General features: G+C 27.2%; 1 protein-coding gene across 1 annotated transcript in view; it reads left to right on the top strand.

Annotated features, from left to right (window-relative positions):
• Positions 1–19,273, top strand: part of LOC142326720 (uncharacterized) — a 420,625-nt gene that overhangs the window by 74,677 nt on the left and 326,675 nt on the right. The gene's annotated exons all lie outside the window — the stretch shown is intronic.

Raw genomic sequence — 19,273 nt, 5'->3', positions numbered from 1 at the left:
TTTATAACTGTTTCTTATGATACAAATAATGTCTAAAACTCTACAACAAAATATATCCTACATAAAAAACATTCGAAATCGTCTTTATTTTATATCCATTCAATTGGATAAGTGTGAAACAAAAACAATTTTTGTTTTGATCACAAAAATATTACATAACCATTCAAGATTTTATTTGTCAGTTTCATATCTCAATAAATGTCAAACTGAGACTGTACAAGACTATATTTCATTTACATTCATAGATATCATCCTCATTCATCCTCTGAAGTAATACCTTACAGTGGTTCCGGAGGCTAAACATAGAGTTATGACAGTTTGCATTGACGACTGCTTTTTGGATTATAACGAATGAATCGATATCTCTACTTTATGAAAATCAGTAAACAATTTAAGTTATATAGTAAAAATAGAAACTAGAAATATTACCCTCATCCTGGCGTACTCAGATAAAAAGAAATCAATTCATTTCATTTACAAAAAAAAAAAAAAATTGATTATTGTAAAAAGCGTACAAAAAATAATTATTTAGATTCAACTACTTTTAAATTTTCTTTAATTTATTGTCAGTCGTATTATAAGTGAGTGTTTGTATGTTAACAATAATAAACAGAAGCCTTTCTGATGCACAGAAGCCTTTGTTTTGGTTTCATCCATGTAAATAAATCTAAGACTTTTAACTTCATCGAAACATTTTAATCGTCAACATGCACTTAACTTATATAAACATAAATATTTATTATTTTTTTAAATTTCCTTGCTTACTAAACATTGTCTATACTCCAATTCTATAAGTTTTCTTAAGTAATATTTTATTTCACTGTCATCATATACCTTCACGTCTGCCTGGCTGATATTTTGTTGTTATGAATTACCTCTTTCGCTTACATTCTTTTATTATCGTTTCTTTAAATGTTTCAATTGACAGTTTTGATTTTATTTAAAATAATATTATTCCTATTCCATTTACGATGTTAGTTAATCTCTTTATTTTAATATTATTTTAATTTTATTTGCAGGTAAGTCAAGCATTATTATTCGTGGAAATTTGCATGTTTACACATGTATGTATAACTATTGCATGATATGTAAGTATGGAAGTGTTATTTTTTATATTTATTTATTACTTAATAATTATAGGAATATAATTTCAGTAGTTCTGTTTGTTTGAATGTACGCTATAATTAAGTGAAGACTGTTAAGGGTTTTAGTCAACTTTCTTTGATCATTCCTTAAAGTTAGGCTGGATACTAGTCCATTAGCAAAGAACCGATTCATCCTTTTGGAAAATTGCGATCTTCTCGACTTCGTATCGCATTTCATTTGGATACACAATTTAAAATTTATTTTATTTTAAGATCAATTTTAATTTTAAATTTAAGTTCACATTTAGAAAAAAGCAAATAAGCTGCTGGAAATATAGTCATAAAAGAAAAATTTAGAAATTTAATTAAAAAACATGTTTTATGTTTTTATATCAAATTTTGATGATTTTTTACTGGGATTAAAACATTTATTAAAAGAGTAGGATAGTTTCTGGATATTGGAAAAAATTTACATTGACAGACTACCATCAGATAAGCATTTTGTCATAAATCATTGATGCTTCTTTACGAGGCTAGATAAATATAGTTTAATTTAAAAGACAATGTTTGATTTTTCAGCGTATTAAAAAACGTTTTTTTTAATTAATAAAAAAACGAGTTGATTGATTAATTTTAATGAACACTCGCTAAGTAATTCATTACCAAATACTTGTACAAAAATTGTTGTTTATGGAGAATTTATATAAAAATTAAAATAAGATTTTTTGTAAGATATACAAAAACGAGTTTTTTAATTGTTAAATATTATACATTAGTTCTATATATTTTGTATAACTTATCCCAGTAAAAGATAAAATGTCGAGTTTTACGTAATAATATATTACATAATGTAACAGGTATTGTTTCGTTAAATTTGTCATTTTTTATCTTAATGTATGTCACTTTATTTGAAATAATGCAAGGTGAAAACCATCTGAAAAAACAAATTAAATTGGTCTGGCAAATCAGTTATGTGATAAACCTACGTTCCAATTTTTATTTTATACAAACCTGATTATAGTAAATTCGAAGTCACTTGCTAATTTGTTATATATATTTAATAATAAGACTTACTCTTATATAACATAATATGAAGCGCTTTTAGTTAAAAATCACTTTTAAATACTAATATTAGTTGGTAGCTACAAACCACTTATTTTGTAATTATTAAAATTCGAATTGAAAAAATTCTTCTAAAGAGTTTACAAAAAAAAAATATTGGGAATTTTTAAGCTATTTAATATCTCTTAACTTTAACTTATAACAATAAATCATAAACAAAATGAAAGGGTACCTCTTTAACTCTTACAGTTTTTCTCTGCAACTGTTCAATGGGGCATCATTCGTCATATGGCACACATTTAACTGATAGAAGAGTTCATCCCATACTTTAACCAGCATATCTGACTAATGGAAACGACAGCTGCTTCAATCCTAAACCAGATAAATCAGTAGGTATGCACAAGATTCTTTAATCCTATAAAATCGGATGACCTTGGAAGCCACCAAAAACAAGTTCTGTTCATTGGGTCCATCCTGACCGGTCCAGCGGTTACAGAAAACTACATTCAACCGATCTCGAACAGAGTTGTGCCAGAGAGGAGGAAAATAGAATTCTTTTTTCCATGTTGCGAAAAGAGCCATGTAAGAAGCATATACAAATAAGTAACTTCTGTTACCCGTGCTTCAGCGAAAAAGAACGTCAGTAAACTTACACTCAATGTTTTGCAATGAAAACATTTAATTTTAGAGAGCCCCTTTCGCGTAGTAAGAGAGTTCATGAAGATTTTCTGACCCCCGGATACGGACATTATGTTTGTTAAATTACTAAGATACTAAAGACAAAATTTTAATTCATCATTAAACATATTTTGATTAAGAAATCAGTATGCATAGCATAGTTTGTAGGCTTCAAAGCCTGTAACAACGGTACGGACCCATATGTAAGCGTTTCCTTAAAACATTCAAAATTGTCATCAATGGCATTTCTAATTTGCGATTGGCCTTCCTAACAGGTTTTTTAAAACTATGCAGGAAAGACTCTTTGACATGTTCAAAATTTTCTTCAGATACTCTCGGTCATCCCTTACTCTTCTCTTTACATAGTTACCCGGCCGTTTCATATTGATTATGCCATCGACGAATGCTATTGGTACTTGAAGGATCAAAATTAAACTTTCAACTGAATCCACGTTGAATTGTTACTACAGATTCATAATTACAAATTGCAAAACACAAAAGGATTTTTGTTAAGAAAAGCCTTAACAAGCTAATGATGTTTCTTATGTTTCCTATCACAGGAAACATAAGGAATCAAACTATTCATGCGCGGAATTAAAACTGTTATCTTTTCTCTTTGATACTAGCCATAAATTATTAATATCACTGTACACCTAATCCAAGAGGTATTATAACAAATTAAAACCCCGATATCCTTTTATGTGCCGTTTGTATTGAAGAAGTCGGAATTATTTTCATTTGGTTTAAAAAAATAATATGCTTGGTTATTAACTGCTATTTTATCGGTAATTTGTGATTATCCATAAAGATTAGGTGCAGCTGATTTATAAAAAAAATTAAAAATGTTGTGCATTATTTCAAATCGTGTTTAGCTTCTTATTATGAATTAATAGATTAATAAATGTGTAGTATCTGTATTTTAATATCATGAATGAAAGATATCACGTAGGTAGTAACCGTTAAAAAATAAAAATCACTAAATCTGAATTTCTAAAAGATATAACATTAGTTTGACTTATTTTCTTGTCTTAATTTTAATGTGCTTTACTTTTCAAATCAGTTTGTATCAGACTTATTCATTATTATTATTATTATTATTACTACTACTACTACTTATAAAGTTCTGATTTATTTAATTTTTGATAAATATATACATACTGCATATCTGATCTAATTGTCTAGATGTCCATACGTCTTTCAGCTAAGACGGTTGTTGCTAATCTGTGTATTTTAATCATTCATATAGTCTTTTAAATTCATTAGCTTATTCAATTTTTAAACCCATCAATTCTTATGATAAATTATTCATTAGATGTCTATGATCACCATGTAGACTAAACTAACATAAGTAAGTTGAAAGACAACAGGAAATCAGTTTAATATATATTATTATTATTATTGTTTTCTAGGTGTTGAACTTTTGACATCATAAAATTATTGAAATTTTTACACTAATATCAAGATTCTTATTTGATATTATATACGATATAATCAGACTAGTTTTTTCATTTAGTTCTTTCTTTAGTTCATTTTGTTCGATTCAATTTCTTTTCAAACCAACCCACATAAATCAGTTTGGATTCAGTTTTTAAAGTGGGAACTGCATGTCGGATTGATTATACATGAATATTCATAAGGCGTTTAGCTTTAAAGAACTCACTCTTTCACTAGCATAGGTATATGTATATGTACGTTTCAGACTAGACACCTCTCCCCCCTCACCATGCCCCGTCCGTACATGAATCTCATACTTCATCATGTTCTAAACCTACCACTTTATACTTACTTGGACACTATTTTGCTATGCTACGTTAAACTTCAGTCGTTGGCGGTTCTTAAGAAATAATTACTATGACTTGAGTATTAATTACTTTGTTACTTCTATCTGTGTTGCTACGTAGTCTTTTACCACTAATTTAGCTATATTTAATTTCATAGAATAAGATAATTAAAAATAATTTGATTCTATTACTTGACTAACAACATTAATCTTTTTCTCTGTATTTATGTATGTATCATTCTAAATTACAGTTACAAAAGATCAATAACCCTTGTCATTGTAACAATAAAAAAAAATATATAAAATAAATATTATTACATTTTGAATGAAAATTTTCTAAACGATTATCATTTATTTATTTAATTGATTTCTGTTGCGTATATTAATTATAGATTTTAAATTATTTCTGAACTATTATATGGAGAAAGAATAATTAAACATTAGGTTTTATCAGATTCATTTCAGAAACATGTTTTTTTACTTTGCAGTTAATAATAAATATTATTTCATAGGCAGTACCTTGCAGCACTCCCCATTAACCTAATTGTAGATGTCAGGGTCAAGGTCATTTAAATTACACTTTAAGAAAACTAAAATAAAATTTTATAAAAGATAACTTTTACTGAATGAGAGATGATGTTCAGACAAAAATTCCCATTAAAATATAACATATTTATTTTTAAAAAATCCTTCTCGAGAACGGCTCAACATTTCCTCAGAAGATTCTGAGTCTGTCACTTTATTTATGATTTTTGTAAGATCCCAAGCAATCTCTATCACTTAAATTTAATTTTTAAACTTTTTCTTCGGTGGACTGTTTTTACATATTGCTTATTCAGCAGTTTGGATAATCCTGGTTGTTCAAAGTGGTTCTGATTGTTTTACAAGTCTGGATTTTCTAGCTCGTTTACGCAGTTCAGTTTCTTCATTCTGAAGGAATGAAGAAACTTTACTACTACTTAGAAACTTCTTTACTTCAATATCTTGTAATATAATAAATACAATTAGTTTTTCAAATTTACTATTAGTAACAAAAATATTTTTGTTGAATCCTGATTTTTTTAATTTCTTAAAACCGTAGAAAGTTTTTTTTTCTGTATCATTCCCCGGATATATTCGCAGAAATAGTTTGTGAAATAGTGTGATTAAATATGAATAAAAGATACTAGATTTCATTTCTAAAGGTACAAAAGCGAAAATATTAATATAATCATAACGATAGTGTAACTTCATTAATAAAGAAATGTACTAGCTACTGTTCGATAGGTTGGTGATAATTCATTCATTATATGGAAAATGGGATCGATAGAATAAGATTTTTTTTTATGAATTGACGAATAATTTATTTCAATTAATTTTCTTAAAAAACAACTTCGAAATTATTAAATCTTTTTGCAATTTCAGGTTGAGGTACAAAAGCCCTAAGTACTCATAAACATTCACATTTTTCTCTTAATTCAATAATATTTTTTATATAATCGTTTATGATGTAATAATAAAAGAAACAGTAAATGTATTTATTTTTTTTTTTACAGTGTGTTAATTTTTTTATGCAATTTTAAAGGATGTAAGATATTATAGAATACCTTTAGAAAATATGGAAGGTATTTTAAATGATAATATATATTATGTTAAAAGAAGTGAAAGTATTAACATATTTATATACCCGTAAAAAATGTAATATAAGCAGATGATTTGTGGCCAGATACTTGTGTCGTATACAAGTTAGAAGTCATTCAAGCCGGTATCCTCATAACTCGTCAACTTGAATAGTCGGCCTGTCAGTCATATAGCTTTAACTTATGTTGTACAAGGTACGTTTCTTGTCGTGGTTCATGTATTAAGATAAAAACAATTAGCTAGATTTTTTTCATTCAAATTGATGAAGTTAAAAGTGATTGGTGATTGTTATGCGAACTCCTGGGTCCAGGGGGTTAATGTCTGATGTCAGTCAAACTTGACCCCTTGAGCCTTTGAGATTAAACCGCACTTCACAGAGAGCTCTCTCCTTCGGTGATTATCAACAAACAAGTATTTTTTTTTTATTACCACTACGTTTTTTATTATATATCATCTTCCTCCTTTACACTTCCATCTGCTCTACGGGTGACTTAGACTTGACGGCTGATATATGTGGAAATAAAATCCATTTCTTTTAACGGATTTGCAGCTAAATGGAATATACAAGAAATCAGTTGTAGGATATTCTAGGCAACTAATAGTAATGAACTTACTTTATTTATATCTGTGTTATGATGTTGAAGAAAAATGTGAATGACTGAAATGTGATACGTCCAGTTTTATATTAGTTTTAATGTTTTATTGAAAACATTGTACATCATCGGAGTTTTCAGTGACCAATCAACATATATTTTTATATATGAACAATTAGAAATTTAATTTAATCAAAATACTTTTTTGATATTTTTTATTAAATTAATTTTTACCTTTGATGCTTTATAATATTAAGTAAAAGATTTTCTACTTTAAAAAAAAAAATTTGTGAAAAGGATTACATCTATAATCTATTTACGGGATAAGGTTCCTTTTATAAGGATTTTATCGCAATGTTATACATATTCTTATATTCTCTTTTTAGAAATATAGCCCTCAATTACTACGGTATAAACGGGATATAAACGGGATCGAACCAGATTTATATATATATATATATAGAACACTATTGAAAGTTTTATAAAATATTAACAAAATGAACATTACGGAACTTAATGAAATTTAGCCTTTCCCTTTTACACTTTCTCCCTTTTCCCCTTTCTTTTCCAATTTTCATTTATACCTTATTCCCTTTCTCCATTTCACTTTTCCTCCCTTTTTCCTTTCATTCCCTACATCTCTTTCCCTTATTTCCATTTCGCCTTCCTCTTTTCTCCCTTTTACCCATTCTTTCTCCTTACCCCTTTCCATTTCCCTTTCCCATTTTTTTACTTTTTCTCGTTTTTCCCTTTTTCTTTTTCCCATTTTCCTTCTTCCCTTTTACTGTTTCTGATGTTTTCCTTTTCCGATTTTTCCTTTCCTCCCTTTTTTCCGCGAGTAAATCGGTTCAGTAGTTTTTTAGTCTATAGCTGACACACATATCGGAAACATTGAAATGGAATCGTAAAATATTTGGTATGCCGTGTGTTGCTTTTACATCCAACAGATAGCGCTATTTAAAAAAAAAACATGTTTTTACCTGTCACAAGTGTGACATCTTAGGTATATAAATAGTAGATATATAAAAACACGTACCTATTCCAATGCAACGTTGTGTCAAAATTTCAAAGCAATCGATGGAGAACTTTCGAAGATTTAAGATTTTGAACAAACGAATATTTATATAGATTAGATTTACATTTATTTTATTAATTTTATATTGAGAGGCACGTGAAAATTATTTATGAAATATAAGCAGGGCTTAAAGATGACTACTTGCTTAAAAAATAAAAGTTTTGAAAAAAGATTGTGTAGAGCAAAATATATTTTATTTTCATAATTTGATGGCAGGAAATAAATTTTAGTTCATTAAATAAAGACTTGGATTAACAAACTTGGTTAATGAAAGAATGATGTAAATTGAAAATAACATGATTTCTTTCTCTTTGTAAATGAAATGACTCTGGGAACTTCACAGTTAAGCCATGGTTTAAGTTCATGGTTTAAACTTTAATATCATAAAAGTTTTGATCGATCTTGAGGAACGTAATACAGTGAAAAAGAAAGGATTGAAATATTTCAGACTAAAGAGTGATAGAATCCTAAGAGCACAATCTTTTGCGTAAACCTCTTGGATAGTATAACTTTTTTTGAAGGTGGAATAAATTTTTAAAATGTTCTAAATATATTTTTTTTAATTTGGAGCAAGAAAGCATAATTCCTTTAAAAGACAACAATGGAGTATTTCCTTCTCTAACATGATCTTTAATTTGTGTTTTCGAGAGTAGAACACATTAGAAATAATAATAATAATACTTCAATTTTAAAAATTTAGTTACCTTCCAGGGAGGGTATAGAATCATCAAGTTGTACAAATAAAATGATTAAACATATCAGTCAATAAATTAATACGAGTATATTTAATTTAAAATATCTTTACACTAAAAAATAAAAATCTATATTACTAAAAAATCGTGTCTGTGTGTGTGTGCACGCTCGTAATGATATTTTATATTTTAATAGAGGACCAAAAATGACCTGATGACACCAGCTGGTACTTTAAATCAAGCTTAATGGTTTTCGAAATAATCGGGATGTATAAGAGAACGCTATCAGAATATCGTGGCAGAACTAACCGACGGATCGCTTTTAAATGTTTAAGGTACATTCTTATTATCCGAGGGAAAATTTAAAGCCATAGACCGCGGTCCAAGCCTCCTTGGTGGATATGAGGGGGTTATCAGAGCATGACACGAGAACCAACCCACCGATTGCTTTCAAATTTTCAGGACACATTCGTGTTATTCCAAGAAAGGTTTTAGGCCGTAGATCAAAACCCTAGTTCCATTAGGGTATATGGAGGGTATCAGAACTTCTACCTCAATAACGAGGGAAATAAGAGAGCTTCAGGCATTAATCGTTATTTATTAGTACTATTCTCACATTCACGAGGATTACGAACTCAGCGGGAGAGTCCACCGGTTAGTTCTTTATAAAAATAATAGAAAATTGACTAAAAACCTCCACAAATTTTAGTTATATATTGCTTTAAACAGGTTGTGAATGTGCCCTGAAATTTTAAGTTTATGAATACTTTTAGTAATTAATTCTTATTGTCTTCACGTACGAATTTAAGCAATCGCGATTCTTAATAGGTTCAAATTTATTACATAAATAAATTATAAAATGTAGTTTATGTATCAAAATTAAAGTATATGTATTACGAAAAATTTAAAAGAACGATAAAATTTTTATTTTTTTCTTAATAATTACTGTTTTCTTAGCGGGAAAAACTGGCGTACAAATATCTTCTCACTGCAAACCAAAATATTTTCCCATTTTCGATTGATTAAAAAAAAAGATTAATAATAATTCGTTTAAAGAATTTTTTACTATTATGACGAGATATCTTCATAAATATATCATATAGATATCTTATTAAATATATTTACTTTTAAGAATTTGTTTTGAAATAACTTGAGCAGTTTTACTTTATAAAATACAATTATAATCATTTACTAATAAATAATGCATGATAAGGTTTTTCAAATAGCTATCTTCCATTATATCATATTCTCATGAAATTTTAAAAAAGTGTAGAACGTTTTAATAATGTGTCTCCAAACTTTATATTAAAAAAAGAAAAGAAAAATTCTTTGGTGAAGAGATGAGTCCCAATCAGTACTCATGTTTGATGTTCCCATTAAAAAAATGTAAATAATTGCTGCAGTCGAAAGCCAGCTATAATTCATCGTACATATTACTTATTTTAAATTTTGAATAATTTACAACATGTAATGAAAGAATTTTTACGCTGAATTCCAGAAGCGGTGTTAACGATTAGTTTCTCTTGGTTTTAAAGTAATGATAATTTATAAAGTTTGTTATTATTATTTATTTACGAGTGTCTTTTATAAAATAATATCGAATAATATATCATTTTGAATATTTTCAAGTTAAATATATTTAGACATTAAAAAAAGAAAATTTAGCCGTTGAAGAATATACATGCTGATATACGTACGAAGTGTAATGACTAACGTATACGGTCTGTTGAAGACAGGGGGATAGGTCAACACAGATATGCGGCCTGTGCACTGTAGTACGTAGTTCATGCATCTTGCTGGTACTGTTTTAGCTTTTCTTTATGTTAAATTGTACGACTCGTTGTTCTGAATTGTCCCTGAGGCCCCCTGTAAATCAGCTCATTATAGACTACCGGTCGATGGAATCTAGAACTATTACCGTTTATTCTACATTGAGCGCTTCTGTGTTTTGCAACAAAACTAATTTAATATTTTTCTCATATGTTTCACTAATTGACTGTAACGTTTAGATAAATAAATCAGTATAATATTTTTTGATTCTAAGTATACCTTATTATAATCAGTTTATTATGCTAAATTATCGGATTATTTTTTTATAATAAATCTTAAATATTATTTTATATATATAAATATATATATATATATATATATATTTACCGTGTGTCCCACAAAGAGGTGTACGCTTTTGATTTAGTATCACTCCCCACTCCCTCACCGATTCTACTGAAACTTTACAGAACTTTTAATGAAGGTTCCAAAAATGATTTGTGAAAATTTCAACCTTCTAGGACTAATAGAAATAAAAAAGCGGGTTTCAAATAAAAACATCCATTTCAGATAAACCACATTTTTTTATTCATTACAAAATAGCTGGTAAAAAATAAATGATAATTAGAACTAGAATAATTAAACACAATTAGATAATTATTTTATTCATGGTTATGACAAATTATCAACTTGTTTTATTTAATTTGAACAGCTGTTTAACAATACAACATTGTTTTTAATAATTTTTAACATTTATTTTGTAATGAATAAAAATGCCGTTTATCTGAAATTGATGTTTTTATTTGAAAACCGCCATTTTGTTTTTATAAAAACTAGAAAGATGAAATTTCCACAGAAAATTTAAAGGTCATTTAAAGTTTTATATTAAAAGGTCTTTAAAGTTTCAATAAAATCGCTGGGGGAGTGGGCTAGTGACACTAAATCAAAAGCGTATAGCTTTTCTTGAGACATGGTGTGTGTGTTTGTGTGTGTGTGTGTGTGTATTTTTTACTAAAATATACACACACCGATGTGTGTGTATCAATTTTGACATATTACTAATTATCATAAAATATAATGCTGTCACAATTATCATTACATGCTAATTATCGTTTAAGTAAAACTAGAAAGATACATTAGATTGAGAAAATAGAAGTTAATATATAAAAAAAAGTTAATAGTGAAGATTTTGCTCAAAATTAAATATTTACCTTAGAACTAAGGTTAGTGTAAATGAATTTTCTAAAAGTTTAATATTAATAAATGCCATATAAATTTAATAAGCTGATTAAATCTACTGAATAAATACTTTTTCTCAATCAGGACTATGATCAAAATTAAATTGTTGATAGTTAACAGAACAAAATTATTTTTCCTTTTTTTGTAGTATTTTATCTATTATTCTTATCTATTTATCTTTTTTTTCTTAGCAATTCGTACACTTTTCAAGAGATTAACACCCTAAAAATTAATTTATCATCCATTTCAGCAAAATAAAAAATTTAAATAAGAGCTTTCAAATGTTAGTTAAGCAGTTTTTTTTTTAGTAAAGTCCTCTCCCCCTTGTAAGTAAATACCAGACCCCGTTTGCTTAAATAAGATTTATATATATTTACCTATTAGTTTTATTTCAATATAAATTAGAACCTCCTGATAATTTATTTATTAATAGTTTAGCTCTATTAATTCTTTTTTAATTCGTTAATACATTCTTTTTAATCTTACTCACACATAAATTAAGTTACACCACTCAGAAGTAATAATTATAAAACAAAATACTTAAAACTATTAGGAGCAGTTTAATTTTGACAAACTGATGAATGAACTTTAAGAGTGATATACCGTATTACCTTCTTCTTTTTATCCTAGCGCTACAGCCCGGAGTGGGCTTCAGGTCTCCTCCGCGATTCGCCTCCAGTCTTCCCTACCTCTCTACATTTTCTCACCTCAACGCTGTCAGATCCTTTGTTACATCCTAGAGCCTGCGCGTTTTTGGTCTGCCTCTTTTCCTAGTCCTGTCTATTTCTCCGTGTATTATCCCTCATTGCAATCTCTATTCTGTCATTCTTTCCACGTGACCTAGCCATCCAGTTGTTCGTGACTATTACTCGTACTACATTTTTTACTTTCCTTTATTTCCTGATTTCTTCTTATCCTCCATGTTTCTTCAAAAACAGGTCCATATATTCTTCTTATTATTTTCCGTTCGAACATCTTCAAAGTCTTAATGTCTTCCTGTTCAAGGTTCATGCTTCGCATCCATAGGTCACGATTAGTCGAATTAACATTTCATATATTTTCATCTTAGTACTTTGTATGATATATTTAGACCTTATTAAGTTAGCATTGGTGAAGTATGCACGGTTACCAAGCATAATTTTCTTCTAATTTCCATGAGCACTTTATTGTCACTGTTAATTTCCGAACCCAGGTATTTGAAATTTTTGACATTTTCGAAGGTGTATACCCATTTCCCTGCTCTTGCAGTATTCATCTTCAGATATTTAGTTTTCCATTGTTATTACCGTAATATACTCGTATTAAAACTGCATTGTGTTTTTTGGAACGTTTCTAGAATTTTCCTAAAACATTATAAAAGCCAAATATATAAAACTTACTTGGAATGTTTCTGGAACAGTCTAGACATAATGAAACAATTGATATTATTTGGTGTACATTAAATATTTATTGATAATAAATTTTTGTCGATTTCTTGTCTTTATTTTATCTTATGAAAGCATTTGAGTAGATTCCTTTCTCAGAAAAGCGAGAGAATCACGCTCCGCCTAAGATGCTCATGTAATATTTGAACGGCTCCTAAGTATTACTGGACATCAATATTGTTACAATGTTGCTACACGTTGTTATAACTGTATGATCAAATAAATTTATATTTTAATAAAAATAAAATTTGTAACTGCTACAAAAATGTTATCTGTATTAAGTTAAATAATCATTATTGCTGTAGGTTACATGAAATAAATAACAAATCACTCCAAAAAATTACATAGCCATACTTAATAATAACAAAATCTCATACCAGGCTTACCAAGAAAATTTAGGAGTGAAATGGTTTCCATTTTTCTTGTTCATTATGCCAAATATAGGGTTGTTTTATCAGCGTGTCATGCCCACCGAAATGCAACCATACACGTGATACCTTTATTCTGTACACCACGATGTCTAGATGTATATCGAAAAATATCATTACTCTAAGCGAAAGCAACTCTGACTTGTGCCACAGGTGTTTCACGTAGACAGAGTTATGCGTCGTATTGGTTTACATGCGTCTCAGTAGAAAGACTGGAACAAATAATGTAGAGTAATAACCCCCTTTTTTAGTGAAAATTTATATAACGATATATGCGTTATATCTATTGCTCAAATTCAGCAGAAGAATATAAAGATCAGCTTCCAATAATACTATCATCAATTTTTAAACAATGCTATTCTAATACGTTTACGACGATAATATTGTAAAAATACATATTTGAGGTCAGATATTCTATTTTCCCTTCATATAAAGCATATTAAAGATATTTCTGTTCCTGCGATTGTTTTGATTATCTGTTAAATCTTCATAATTTTGCTTACAGTAGTATAAAATTTTTATGAAACTTTAATTTTTTAGATATTTTATATTTAACTTTAAATTCAAGTTTCATAATTATGAAATTTTGGAACTTTTTAACAAACTATTGATTCAAATTTTTTTCCAAGACATGAGAAATATATCCCTGCAAATTATTATTATTCTCAAGCAAAGATTTAAAAAAAAATATATATATGTAGTAATTACTATAAACGTTAAAAAACAAGAAACAAATTGTCAAATTTATTGTTTTTAAATATTTATTTCTAGAGGATTTTTGAAGCTTTTCAAAAACTTCAATAATTTTTTGCATTACATTTTCATAAAGATGTAGAAAATGAAGCATTTATATATTTTTAGTCTTTTTATTTCATAAAATGTATACTGTAATTCTTTGAGTACATAATAAAAAATTCATAACAAAATAGTTTATTAAATCATTTTTGATCTTGACATACATAGGACATAATGTTAAGTGATATTTTCATGAGTAACTGAAGAAGAAATTAAAAACTTAACATGTTAATTATACATAAACATAGGTTTTATATATAAATATATATATATATATATATTTATATATATATATTTATATATATATATTTATATATATATATTGTGTGTGTGTGTATGTGTATGTGTATGTGTGTGTATTAATTTTTCGAGCCCTAAGAAGATAGCATCAATTTCTCATCCCTTAATCTCACATGAGTACGTGTGAAAAAAAAAAATATATAAGCACAGAGAAATTATTTTAAACATTTTTCATATTAGTAATTAACAATATTATAATGTAAAAACCTTATTTCATATATGGTGAAATAGAATTAAAAATTAAAAAAGAACGAAAATATAAAAAATAATGTTTCTAGAGAATTTTCTGCTAATTATTGATAAAATGGTAAGATTATTGTTTGATATTGTATGTATGTAGTCTTTACGTATTCTTTTTCTTTTTTTTTTATGTGCTTACACTAAAAATGTTTTGTTCCTTTTTCACTATTATAATTTCAATGCCAATGAAGAGTATTGTTGAAATATTCAGTAATTTTATTAATTATTTTTTTGCATGCAATCCATATATTTTCATAGAAAGTAAATTATATTTACATTCTATGCGTCTTAAAAAAAAACCTTAAAAATTCAATAAAATTTTCATTTTTATGTTAAACTCTGTATTTTCGGCTTTTACAATTTCGCTTTTTATCTCAGATGTGGTGGTGAAACACTTGATCCAAAATAAACTTAATTTGAACTATATTAAATTTTATGAATCAGTAATCATTACTCTCCCCAGGTGTATAATATATATTGTACAATCCTGTTTGTAAATGCAATACAGTTTAAACTAACTTGATTTTTTCTTTGGTTTCAAATAAAGAATGAGAACTGTTAATAAGTAAATAGCATATTTAAAGTTTACCAACAATAAGAAAGCATTTTGAGTGTCAAAAGGAAGATGAAATATTTTTGTATAAATTACGAGATTAAAATAGCCATACGTATGTATCTCGCATAACTCAAAAACGAATAGCCGTAGGATGTTGAAATTTTGGATTTAAGACTGTTGTAACATCTAGTTGTGTACCTCCATTTTGATTGCAATCCACTGAATCTAAAGTGTCCCAAAAAAGCCCAAAATCAAAAAAAAAAAATTGGATTTTGGACTTTTTCTTAACTACAGTAAGCCCTTATTGAAATCTTTTCAACGATGTATCATATGTGGTACTTATTTTCATTTGTTCCAGAGTTATAGCCAAATGAAATTTTAATAAATGAAATATGTGAATCTTATAAGGGGAAGGCACATCAGTTCGAATCAGGCCTCATCTTCTTTTTTCTTAACTTTTTTTTTTTTAATTTGATTAATAATTATTTAAAAAATATTTTTACAATAAATAAAAATTTAATAAAAAAAAAAAAAAAAAAAAAAAACATAAAAAAATCAGACGTTATTAATAAAATAAAATTTTATGTACTTCACATTTAAAAAAAAAAATATGTGTATGTAATTTAATAGCCGTACAAGGAAGTCATGTGGTGTCCATATCAGGTTTTTATTTTAAAATTAATTTTAAAAATAATGCATTAAATCTGTTAAAATGAGCGTTTAAGAAAATCTTTGTACAAATCAATTGAAAAAGATTTACATAAAATACGAGTGTAGAAATTTTAAAAGATTTATTTTTAGGTAGGTCAGAAGATTGGGTTATTTAAGACATACTTTAATAACATAGAATTCCTCAGATGCTCTTTCTACACAGCAGTTTTTAAAATATATTGAGTTCATAAATACTCGCATATGATAATTCTGTAAATAAAAGACATTTCTAAATTTGTATTGAGTTATGTAAAATTATTAAAATTAAGTAAAATTCCCTTTTCACTCTTAATAAATTATTTTCTAGAATTACCCACCATATTTTGAGTTACATTTTTAATTATAAAGATCAAACATAATTTCTATTTCTTCATTAGAACCTTGATGTTGATATTTTATTTAAAATTAAAGTGCTATTATTATCTTAAACGAATTATTATTCTTTTCCTTTCTTTATTCAGTTTAGGAACTTACTATTAACAGCGGTTCTTGGTCCTTCCGTGGCAATAAATGTTTGCTCCATCCAACTACCAACCTTGAATAAATTTGCTTTTTAGTTGTTTCATATCACAAGGATGTTATCATATATAAGATGCATCAATATTTACTGAAATTATAAATTTAATTTCTTCTTTTTTTTAGACAAATTTTTCTTTTAAGATTTTCATTAGCCAATATATCAAGGAATTAACTTTACACGCATATATTAAATTTAATTTTATACAAAAGTTAGAAGAAGAAATTAAATTGTTGAATAGATTGATGAATTTTGTTTTGTGCTTTTCTAAACGTGTAAAACATTACAAATTTTAACAAAATAAATAGTCCATAACATTTAATTTTTAATCAATACGAAACCCGGAAGTACTTCTAATGTAATTTTTTTTATAAAAACCTAATATGATTCTGGTTTGATATAAATGTAGGTTACAAAGTACTGGAAATGATTGAAAAAAGACCACACACAATTGTATATATATATATATATATACACATAAAAGTTAGTAAGAAAGACAGTCGGAGTACAACAGCAATCTGTGTGTGGGTCAGGTTCCAGCCAATTAAGGGACTTAACGACATAAGAGTCATGGGGTAAAAATAATTTTCCAAACAACACAATATATATATATATATATATATATATATATATATATAAGCTACCAGTAAATACAGGCAAAGTAAATTACTATAGTAATAATGGAAAAATAGAGGTAAGCAATCGCAATGTAATTTTCTGAATCAATCTCTATTCTTTCTAGCCTTAACTCCACCCATTTTTATATCGTGAAATATTGTATTTAAAATACAATATTGTTTTCATTTACTCATATATTTCAATAATGTGGATTTTTTTCTACTTGTGTGTTATTAATTATGTATTTTATTTTTTATAAAGCTAGTTTCGTTTACTTTACCTTTTTATATATTTCCGTATTTACTCTCGATTGGTTTACTTAATATAAGTACTACCAAAAATAATAGTTTAGTTTCTTTGACCGCTATTATTTATCTTTATTTAATAATTCGATCAACATTGTGTGGGGTAACAGCCTTCATACTTTTAATGTTTATTCTACATTAATCTACTATAAAATTAGCTGAAAATTCATCAAGATATCGATCTTCTCTCAGTTTTTAGTGGCTATTAATGATTACTAGCAGAGATCCTCTGAATTTTTTATAATAAATTATTTTCTAAGTCTGCTTTTAACATTGGTTTATTTTACGAGTATTATTACTTATTGAATATGATTAGAATTTGTTATATTTAGTTTATTTATTAGAAAGGTTAAAGGAACCATTTTTATGTAAAAAACATTTCAGTTACCAAAATTATTCTGCAACTGACCAGATAAAACTCACAGAAGCTTGTCCAACCAGATCACATGGAATCATTAATTCCATGGATCTTAGCAGTCTCAACATACATCCGTGGAACCATAAAGTAAATGAGAAATATATGCGTATGATGAGAATAAATGATCAAACCACAACAAAAAACTGCCTTATATAAAATAATTTCAATATTCCTTCTAGTAAGTCGATGCCCTTTTTACTTACAACCCTTCTAGTGATATTGGCATCTTTTCCCAGGATGCGAATTATTATTGATTAACAAATTTGCGTTGACGATTATCAATGTATACTACATCGATAGTTGCATTTATTCCAGAAATGAGCTACCGGAGAACAGGATCAAGTTGGTAAAAGTTATGTTCTTTTACCAACTTGATCAAATTCTACGTATCTACTGTATCTTCGAAATCATTGACGTATGTAGTTCAGCCAAACGAAAAATTTAAACTGTTCACCAAGATCTACAATAAATAATTCCTCAGATGAAATCCCTTTATTTGAATGAAGCAAAGTCTTGGTATGCGTAATAAATAATGAAGAGGATCTGTTGTGACTTACGTTTCTGTTGGATGAATTCTGGTGGTGGTTAGTGTCATCTACCAGCGATAACACTACTTTTAAAATACTTTAAATCTTTTATTTTCATTTACTTAAGCAAATTTGCTTTTATAAAAAAAAACATAATAGGATTGACTTCGATTTTTTATGACGATATTTGAAGTGATTTCTAAAAAGCGGGTTTTTAATGTTATCGACACGTTAAAGGAGAACGCCCGTTTAAAGATTTTATATCTTTTTCATTCTCTCAAAGACCGATTGAACATACCTTTCGTTTTGTTAAAAGTTGATTTACCTTGATTGATCTTGAAAGATTTTTTAATTTCCCTCATCGATTGTAATTTTTTAAATTCCGTAACTCGTATCCATTTTATATTCACTTAAATTTACATTCTTGTGTTTTAGCTTGGGTTTTTTTTTTCAGATTCTAGGATTACTTTCCTGAATATCGATCTATATTTTTACTACGGAATTAAAAATTAGTTACATATCCTAATTTATAAATTTCATAAACCAAATAACTGCTTGTTAAATTAATCTTTGGAGTTAAATTCTTGGAAATGCGTTTACTTTAGTGCAATGATAAATTTAACTAAGTAGTTTAACATTTTTTTTTAAGGTTTAAGTATTCCTCTACTAATATAATTACTCTTTTAATCATTAAAATTAATTGAAATTAAAGAATGAAAGTATTTTTGTTTAATATTTTGTGTATTAAGAACATTGCAAAATGATTTTAATCTATTAAAAAAATTTAGGACATATATAAAAAAAATTGTAAAAACTAGTTAAGAATTGAATATGATATTAAGA

Source organism: Lycorma delicatula, chromosome 6 (genome assembly GCF_047948215.1).
Source record: "Lycorma delicatula isolate Av1 chromosome 6, ASM4794821v1, whole genome shotgun sequence".
Taxonomy (NCBI): domain Eukaryota; kingdom Metazoa; phylum Arthropoda; class Insecta; order Hemiptera; family Fulgoridae; genus Lycorma; species Lycorma delicatula.
The sequence above is the reverse complement of the archived record's forward strand: the minus strand, read 5'-3'. Positions and strand labels throughout refer to the sequence as shown.